General features: G+C 39.7%; 1 pseudogene; it reads right to left on the bottom strand.

Moving 5' to 3' along the window:
* Nucleotides 1–6,544: 6,544 nt before the first annotated feature.
* Nucleotides 6,545–7,753, bottom strand: LOC109277378 (SWI/SNF-related matrix-associated actin-dependent regulator of chromatin subfamily E member 1-like; annotated as a pseudogene).
* Nucleotides 7,754–9,960: the final 2,207 nt, after the last annotated feature.

Here is a 9,960-nt window from a genome sequence, read left to right as displayed (position 1 = left end):
AGGGTCAGAAAAGATTTTACTTTTCTTTTTGGAGAGACCTAATCTATGTTGAGAACAGTAAGGAAGGGTAGGACAGGATGAGGATAAAGGAAAGAGGTGGAAAAGAGTGAAGAAAGACCTGAGGTAGGTTGCCTGTGGGGTAGGGTAGGGGAAGCGGGCATCCAGGGGGCAGGTAACGGATCATGCCCACAGTTTGATGGCTGTGCTTAGACTCGGTGTCTAAGAGTGTTGGTAGGCGCTAAATTTTCTCCTTATGTGGTCAGACGTCATGTTTTCAAAGTGTTTAAACTCCGGTCAAGTCATCTGTGGTTATGCCACGATCCAAGTCCTGGACCTGGTCTGCTGCCTGCTACTTCATCTGCTGCTGCCCTGACCTCTTCCAGGGTAAGGCTGGGTCTAGACACAGATGGTGGCGGCTGCCCTGGGAAAGGCTTGTGGAAGCAGTAGGCCTCTGAGGGCAGAAGGAAGGGGCTGGAGAGATCAAGCGCGGAACAGGACTGGACAAAGCAAGGAACATGATGGAAAGGGACTTGACTCTGGCAGCATTTTGTTGAGTGCTAGTTTGGGCTGCAATATGAGCTGTACTACCAGTATCTGTCCACTGCCTCCTAGGACCTTGCGCTGTCCTAGCTGCTGGTGGAAACATTTCAATAATGGTAGCCTGAGAGTGGCTGATAGAATCAAGATTGAAAATTCTCTGTTGACCCCTATGATTAACACATTTTGGGGGGGTATGTTTTCATTTGTGCTTGAAATAAGTAACATGAATGGTTTCAGTGTGCTCTTGAGAAAGGCTGAAACAGGATTGTTCCCATCCAGTATTTATAGGGTCTTCCTATATAGAGTAAGGGAAGGTTTCTATTTGGATAGTCATCATGCGTAATTCCCATAGAACTTCATTTTGATTAAGTTGGATAGATTTATCTCTGATCACTTGTCTTTGGCATCAGATTTTGAAATAGCTTTCTTCTGTAAGTGAACTAAAAATTGTTGGAGATATATATTTTATGACAGAATCTTAAAAAGGGGCTTGTTAAAAGGTGTCTTTGGTTGAAGAGACATTTTAATTTTTGTCTTTAGTTTTTAAATGATGATTGTGTAAATGAAGTAGCTGAATCTCCCATGGAGTATTCCCTGGGCTTGGGGACTGAATAACATTGCCATTCTGAGGGTTAATAAAAACATCAAGTAACTTGTATCTGGGAAATTACCAATTCAACAGATAATTGTTTATTCCCATTTATGCTTAGTGTAGTAGTTGGACGTATTAAGTTTCTATGCCATAAGATGAAAACAGCTGAGCATATCAGGGGCTCTGTGTTACATAACTGATACATACTGAAAGAAACATCAATAAAACCTGGAGGTTACAAAGGAGAATTTGGAAATTTGGTAACAAGGGGATAGAAGGCATTTGCAAGGGAAACTTCCACAAACAGCAAGAATTGAGGGGGAAAAGGCATTTTAAGTAGCGGAAATCTAACCAGCCAAATAATGAAAGAACGGGTAAAATATATATTGACAGCGATTTCCACGGTAGGAGACCAATACAAAAGTTTAGGGATTTTTGTTTGTTATGGATACAGTTGTATTTAAGCAGAAAGGCCACTCATGATTTTTCCAACCCTCCTTATCTCTTTTAAGTACTATACTATCAAGCAAAGTGGTATAAATAGAAAAGCCAGAATCCTATAGAATTCTATCCCTATCAATGTTTTTCAACTAAATTAAAAAAAAAATGCTTTTATTCAGGTCTACTTTGAGTCCTACTCCATTCCCTGATTGCTTTGCCTAATCTTCCCGTTCATTAATATTTACTATCTTTTCTGAATTTAGGTAACTAATTTTATGTTTTCATATATTTATTTGAATTTCCTTCACCTACTGTCTTTAATTCTCACATAAAATATATGAACTATAATTTCTCTGTTTCTTCAACATGTTTCTAAGCAGAAATTAGGTGATTGTCTAGTGATTTTTTTTTTTTTTTTTGGCATTTTTGGTCATAAAAGGTCACATGGAATTAATTCCTAAGCACTTGTATGTATCCCTCCCTTTCCCTTTTCTTTTTTGTTCCTGAGGAAATGGGAAATCTTGCACTTACCTCTGAGCTGGAAGAATCTGATTGGAATCCTGTTACTGGGATAATATCCTGTGGCATTGTCAGTCTTACTTGAGTGGATCAGAAGCTGGGGCCCTGAGCGAGAGGAATGGCCCACCTCAGTCTAGTTGCATGCCTGCCTACAGGCTGCCCCAAAGCGGAAAGGGGGAACCCCTTTTTGATGGCATCATGAAACTGGTTTCTGGATTTACCTTCCAAGGAGCCCAAACAACAAGGGGACTTAAAACAGAGCTCTGTTAGGAAGGGAGGAAAGTAGCAAAACAGGATCTCCCTCACCCCTCAAACAAATAGTCAACACAATTGGTTTAATTTTGCACTGGGAATAAATCAATATGTGATCATAACCTCAAATTATATCTTAAAAATTGTTTTTAAGGTTTATTTTTGAGAGAGAGACACGCAGTGCAAGCCCCGGAGGGGCAAAGAGATGGAGATAGAAGCTGAAGCAGGCTCCAGGCTCTGAGCTGTCAGCACAGAGCCTGATGTGGGGCTGGAACTCACTAATGGTGAGATCATGACTTGATCTGAAATCAGAGGCTTAACTGCCTGAGCCACCCAGGTGCCCCTCAAATTATATCTTCCTTACAACTCTACCTCAGAAAGAATTTGAGAGGTTTGAGTAAAAGAAAGAAAGAAAATCATTGAAGTGGTAGAGAAATAAGAATCAGTACTACCTTTACAGAGTTCTAAGAATGGAACTCTTGGAAAGAACCCTTCCTGTCCTCTGAGGGATATACTTGTCTTTTCTCTTCATTTGGGCTAGGAGATCGAAATTTATCTATAAATATACATACAGATCTATCTATCTAGATATAGGATATATAGATATAGGTAGATAGATGAGAGTTACTAACATTTGAATACATTTATGGTCTTTAAAAAATAAGGATAACATTTCTACAGTGGGTAATGTTGAAATAGAGTATTTACTGGAACTGAACACACTACATAAGAGTTTATAAGAGTTCTATAGAATTCTGAGCATGCATATGCTTAGTTTTAAATGCCAACTTTATTAAAGCATAATTTACATATATTAAAATCGATTTTAAGAGTAGAATTCGATGAATTTTGACAAATAGATATATCTGGATAATCACCACCACAATCAAGGTAGAGAACATTTTCTGCCCCTGAAGAAAGTTCCTTCAAGTTACTTTGAAAGTAATCCCCTTATCCCCAGCCCCAGGCAACTACTGACTTGTTTTATGTCAGTTTCATTAGCTTCACCTATTCTAGAACTTAGAATATTTGGACTCCTCCAGTATGACTCTTGTGTGTGGCTTCCTTTGTTCATCACAAGGTTTTTGAGAATTATCTACGTTGGGGCATGCATCGGTAGTTGGTTCCTTATTTGGTGTCTTTCACTGGTGAGTAATACCTTTACTACAGTTCACCTGTGGATCGACATTTGGATTGTGTCCAGCCAATAGCTGTTACGAATATAGCTGATGTGAATATTCTGGTACTGGTCCTCATGTAGATATGTCTTTATATTCTTGGTTAAATGCCTAAGGAATGGAGTTGCTGGGTCATTTGGTATTTTTAACATTACAAGAAACTATCAAATTAACACTCTTGCAAAGTCGTTCTACAATTCTGCTCTGCCATTTGCCAAGTACAAGTTTTTCAATTACTCCTCTTCCTCACTAACGCTTGATATCTTCCGTCTTTATAATTTTAATTATTCTAGTGCATATGAAGTGATTTAGTTTAAATACAATTTTCTCTAAGACTGATATGGAGAAAATTTTATGTAGTTATTAGCCATTTGGATATGCCTTTTGGTGTAATATCAGTTCAGGTCTTGCCCATGTTTTATTTAGGTGTCTTGAAGGAATTTGTATTTCCCTTTGTATTTCACTGTTGTTGAATTTGTTGTCATGTAGTTGTTCAAAATATACCTTTATTAACTCTTTAAAGTCTATAGCCTCAGTGTTGTCCTATCTTATATCCCTGATTTGAAAATTCGTACGTTCTTTCTCCTTTTTTCCCCCAGATCAGTCTGACCAAAGGTTGGCAATTTTATTGATACTTGAAGAGAACCAGCTTTTTTTATTTTTATTTTTTAACATTTATTTATTTTTGAGACCGAGAGAGACAGAGTATGAGTGTGGGGGTAGGGGGCTTGCAAGAGGGAGACACAGAATCTGAAGCAGGCTCTAGGTTCCAAGTTGTCATCACAAACCCCGACGCAGGGCTAGAACTTATAAACCATAAGATCATGACTTGAGCCAAAGTTGGACGCTTAACTGACTGAGCCACCCAGGCGCCCCTGTTCTGTTGTTTTTGTTTTGTGTATTTCCGATTTCTCTTCCTTTATTTTTCTGGCTTCTACTTACTTTGGGTTTAATTTGTCACCCCCCCCCCCCTTTTTTTTAAGGTGGTAGCTTAGATAGTTGATTCAGGAAAAAAAAAAAATTTAATGTTTATCTTTATTTTTGAGACCGAGAGCATGAGCTGGGGAGAGGCAGAGAGAAAGGGAGACACAGAATCAGAAGTAGGCTCCAGGCTCTGAGCTGTCAGCACAGAGCCTGACGTGGGGCTCGAACTGGTGAGATCATGACCTGAGCTGAAGTCTGACGCTCAACCGACTGAGCCACCCAGGTGCCCCTTAGATAGTTGATTTTCGACCTTCTTTTATAATAGAACTGTCTGCAAATATACATAATGCTTGAAGTACTGCTTGGCTGCATTCCACAAATTACGGTTTCTGTGATTTTATTATTAAAATTTCTCTCTTATAATCCTTTATTCTTCTGCCTTGAGTTATTTAGAAATGTGTTAATTTTTCAATACTTAGAAATTTTAAAATATATTTTTGGTTTATTTTTAGTTCCAGCCAGATAATTCACTGCATGATACTAATCCTTTTGAATTTGTTGATATTTGAATGCCAGCATATGACTCATCCTGGTGAATGTATCATGTATGATAGAAAAAAAAATCTGTGTATTATAATTGGTCACATTATTTGACAGCATTATGAATCTTTATTACCCTTCCTGATTTTTGGCCTACTGCTATCAATTTTCAAAAGAGGAGTATTGAAATCTCAATTTCTCCTTTTAATTCGGTTAGTGTTCACTTCATGTACTTTTGAAGCTGCGTTATGTACATATTTAGGGCTGGGAAGTCTTGATGAATTGATCACTTTCATTATGAAGTTTGTTTTGTTGTCACTGATAATATTTCTTAGGTTTGCTTTTTATGATACTGAAACCCATTTTTAATTACTAGTGTTTATATTGTACCTCTGTTTTCATCCTCTTATATTTAAAGCTTCTTATAGACAGTATCTCATAGATTCTTGAACTTCTCTCTACTCTCTTGACCTCAATTTTTTATTTTAGTCCATTTACATTTAATAAAATTATCAGTATAGTTGGCTTTAAGTCTCCTATTTATTTATTTATTTATTTATTTACTTAGAGAAAGTGCATGTGAAAGTGGGGGAGGGGCAGAGAGAGAGGGAGAGAGAGAGTGAGAATCCCAAGCAGGTTCTGTGCTGTCAGTGTAGAGACAGTGTGGTGGGCTGAACTTATGAGCTGTGAGATCATGACCTGAGCTGAAATTAAGAGTTAGACACTTAACTGACTGAAGCCACCCAGGCGCCCCATAAGTCTACTTTAATATTTGTTATCCTTTTGCTGTCTTTTCTTCATTACTTACTGGAAACTTGAATTTTTTTTGTAATTGCTCGATGGTTTACAATGTATGTATTATAATCCTGTATATAATGTATATAAATATATGTATAGAACATATATAAACATACATATATAATGTGTATATACATATAAATAAGTAAATACGTATATATTCATATTGCTCTGAGTGCATTGTGTTTTTTTCTCTGATTGCTTTTAAGATTTTTCTTATTAGTACTGTTATAATTAAGGTGATAGTATGTCTTTTTTCTGGGTGTGTGTGTGTGTATCCTTTTCCAAATAAACTTTTTACTAAAGTACAGTATACATGCATAAACGTGAACAAGTCAAAAGTGTACAGATTGATGAATCATCTTGAAGTGAAAATGCTCATATAACCACAATCCTGATCAAAATACAAAGCATTCCTTGTGCTATAAAAGTCCCTTTTAAATCCCCTTCTAGTCATTACTCTTAATATCTACCTCACAATGATTGCTCTCCTGGTTTCACACACCATAGATTAGTTTTGCCAGATTTGAAATCTTTTATAACTGAAACTATACTCTGAATTTTATTTGTGGACGGGGTCTTTGGCTCTACGTTCTGTCTGTGAGATTTAATACATGCTATTGCCTGTAGAAATCGTTTTTTGTTTTTTGTTTTTTTTTTTCATATTTGTTACTCTCGTACAAACGTCCCCACACATATTTATCACTACATTGTTGATGGGCATTTCGGTACTTCCATTTGTTACTGATGTCAAGTGCTATTAACATTGAACATCTATTCCTTCATCTTCCGGTGTGTGGTCTGATGGTGGATCTCCCTCCACTGTTGCATTCTTGCTCTCCGAGCCACTGTTACTAACTGGTCCCTTCCTCAGACATGCTGTCCGCCCCTCCGGTGCGCTCCCCTTCTGTCTGCTCTCAGGAGTAGATGAGTCTTCCTCCCCATCCTGTTGGCCTTCCATCTCTTCTTCAAGATGTGTCTCCTCTGTCTCCCTCCGGATGCTCTTGGTTAATTTTTCTCTGTTTACTTCCTCACAAACCGTGATGCTCCGCCTGAGTTCATCTTGCTCTGCTGCCTCTCTCTTCCCTCCAGCCTTTCGTGACCCTGTTTCTCTGCCTCTGCAGTTTCAGCGGCGCTTTTTTCCACATCCACCTCTACCTGGAAACCACACAAACTTTTAAGTTCGTTGTTCTATGAATCTGTGCTTCCCAGGAATTTCCTCTTCGTTTCCTGGTTTGTCTCCTGTATTCAAAGAAGTTTAGCTTCTAGTTGATGAACCATCAAGGTTCTGTGATAACCTGCGTTCTAGCTGTTGTGACAACTGTCTGAATGTCTGGCACCACACTCACTGAGGATTTCACTGAGGACACTGTAGTTTCTCTGGAAGAGGGCGGTGGCTGTGTGCTTCATTGAAAAGCCATCATCATAATCATTGGCATCTTCAGCAGGCTCAATTCTCGCATAAGGTTCTCCTTGGTCCATGTGAGACCGTCTCTGTCCACTTTCTTCCCCTAAAGCAGCGTCTGCATGTCTTTTTGTATTTATGGAAGCAGGGCGTGTGGGAGAATTACGATAGTCCTTCGTAGATTCATTCCATTCTGTCTTCTATACTGCATCCTTGTTTCAATACTCTTATTTTTCTTCATCTGTGAAATCTCACCACATGCCACCATTAATCTGGCCAGTCGCCTGCAACTTTAGGTCAGGGCTGGAAGCATTTACTTGGTTCCAGAACTTTTTGCCATACCTCATGTAGGGCATCAGTAGCTTATGTGGTGGCTTTGGGGGTTGTGGAATCGTTAACACCAGACGATGCTGAGACCTGGCTGTTGGTGCCCAGGTTCCCTCCCAGCTTGTAGTTGTATGGTAATGCCTGGATGTACTGTATCCCCACAAACCCTGGTGTTCTGGGCATTTGTGTTGTAGGAGCTGGGGTGGGTGTTGAGGCATAAGATGCTCTTTTTGACATTCTGGAAGATTAAGTTCTCGGTTACTTAAAAACGAATCTGAGACACCATGGGCAGAAAAAGCACCCACAGCTGTGGTCGTGTTTCCCCTTGGGCTCACATATATTAACTTTTGTTGAATATATCAGTAGGATTGAAATTGCGGGGCCAGAAGGCAGGAAACTGTTCAGTTTTAATATCAACAAATGATACACCAAAATGTTCATGTCAGTGCTCTCTCTGCTTCCTTTCTGTTTCTTGTCTGTCTCGAAACTTGTGGATGACTCCATATTTTGCTCTTGTCCAGGAAGGTCAGGAATCAGGAAAAGAGGGTGGTGTACTAATAGGGGTGAGGGCATCGTGGCGGAACGAGATAGTTGGGCACCTGTTTCATTGCCAGGCCACTAGCAACTCTGGGCTATCATCTGCTTATGTTCTGTCTCTGGAAATGCAGGTAGGCAGCAGAGACTTAGTCTGTTGGAGGGAATAAATGGTCTTTGGTGCACATCTAGGCATACTTTTATAGTATTATAAAGGGTGTAGGCTCATTCCTATCAAGGATATCAGGCAGTTGCATCTACATCATGTCCATAAAAATTCGTTTACCCTATTTGAAGCCCTTTGATGAGGGCGACTAGTTGGCCACCTGTTACTGACATGTCTTCCATGGCTATTCTAGGCCCATAAATGACTTGAGAATCTGACACAACAGCCTTTCCTCTTTGCGATCCTGATGCGATCTGAATTTCATACACTTTTCGAGTGTGCTAGCCTTACATTCCCCGCTTCTCATGCAATCGCATAAATTAGAGGAAGGGTGAGTGGCTCATTCTCTGGGCTTTCTGAATGCCTTCCCCCCAAATTTTCTTGGTCCTTTAATATGTCTTCCTGTGGTTAATAAAAATCTAAACCATTTGGCCGTGATACAGTATGGAAGTTTGGCACTAGGAAAATAGCTCCCTTTGAACTTGGCACTTAAAAATACTATCTCTTTTATCTTAGCAATAAATTGTCTCCATATATGTTTATTTATTTATTTATTAAAAAAATTTTTTTTTCAACGTTTTTTATTTATTTTTGGGACAGAGAGAGACAGAGCATGAACGGGGGAGGGGCAGAGAGAGAGGGAGACACAGAATCGGAAACAGGCTCCAGGCTCCGAGCCATCAGCCCAGAGCCTGACGCGGGGCTCGAACTCACGGACCGCGAGATCGTGACCTGGCTGAAGCCAGACGCTTAACCGACTGCGCCACCCAGGCGCCCCTCCATATATGTTTATACTCTTAGTCCCTAGATGGTAGATTGGCCAGGGGCTAGCAGTTACTGTGCACTCCTGTCTTAACCTTGGCTCACTTTTGGTCCTTAAAATCCTCTATTAGAATTTTCCCACCTTAGCTTCTATTGCCAAGTGCCTGGTTTCTATGCATTCCTAATTTAAATTTCCAAGGAAGAGTATCACACAAGTTCATTTTATATCTTTGTGCAGAACTTCGAATATCTGGCCATCTCCCAGGCAGCTGGTGACTCCGTGGATTGGCCTGTGTTTCATTTGTCGTGTCTGAGGTGGGGTGAGGGGCAACTGGTAGCTCAGAAAAAAAGTTAGACACATGTTAAGTGGGGGTTTTTGATGTCCCAGAATCTTGTTTTTACTCTGATAAGTTATCTGTAGCATGTGTGTTTCATGCAGTATTTCCAGTGACAGTGATGGATTTGTACTACCTTCTGCATCTTACAATCAATAGCAAGAGAGTACAAAATCCTGGGGTCAGGAGTGCACCGTGTGGCACTATGACTAGGTATTTCTCTGTGTGAAACTAAGACTTTCCTTGGCCTTATTTTTCTGTTAGCGCTTTCATTTTGCTTCAGTGTAGGTCTGTCTGGATGATCAAAATAGGTGGGAAAGAGGCATGGTGGGGCAATAATTCGGTTGCCTCACTTCCTGGAGGTTCAAGCCTTGTACTAAGCTATACTCTCACTATCCCTTCTCCCTGTTTCCTCACATGGTGAGGTCAGGTAGAGTTTACTAGAGATGTTGACGTGTATATTGCCGATAATCTTGAATAGGCACATATCTCAGTTGCAGGCAACATTACACCTTGAAAGTTCAGCAGTTGAAGGATTTTTTAAAATTAACTTGATAATGCTAAACATGATGTCTTTTCACCGGATTGTTAGAGATGACTGACATTTCTTTTACCACTTGATTATTTATGGGAGTGCCAGATATTTA

The sequence above is a fragment of the Panthera pardus genome, unplaced genomic scaffold (genome assembly GCF_024362965.1).
Source record: "Panthera pardus isolate Hobbes unplaced genomic scaffold, ASM2436296v1 HiC_scaffold_13, whole genome shotgun sequence".
In the NCBI taxonomy this organism is placed as follows: Eukaryota; Metazoa; Chordata; class Mammalia; order Carnivora; family Felidae; genus Panthera; species Panthera pardus.
Note: the sequence above shows the minus strand (reverse complement) of the source record. Positions and strands in the feature narration are given on the sequence as shown.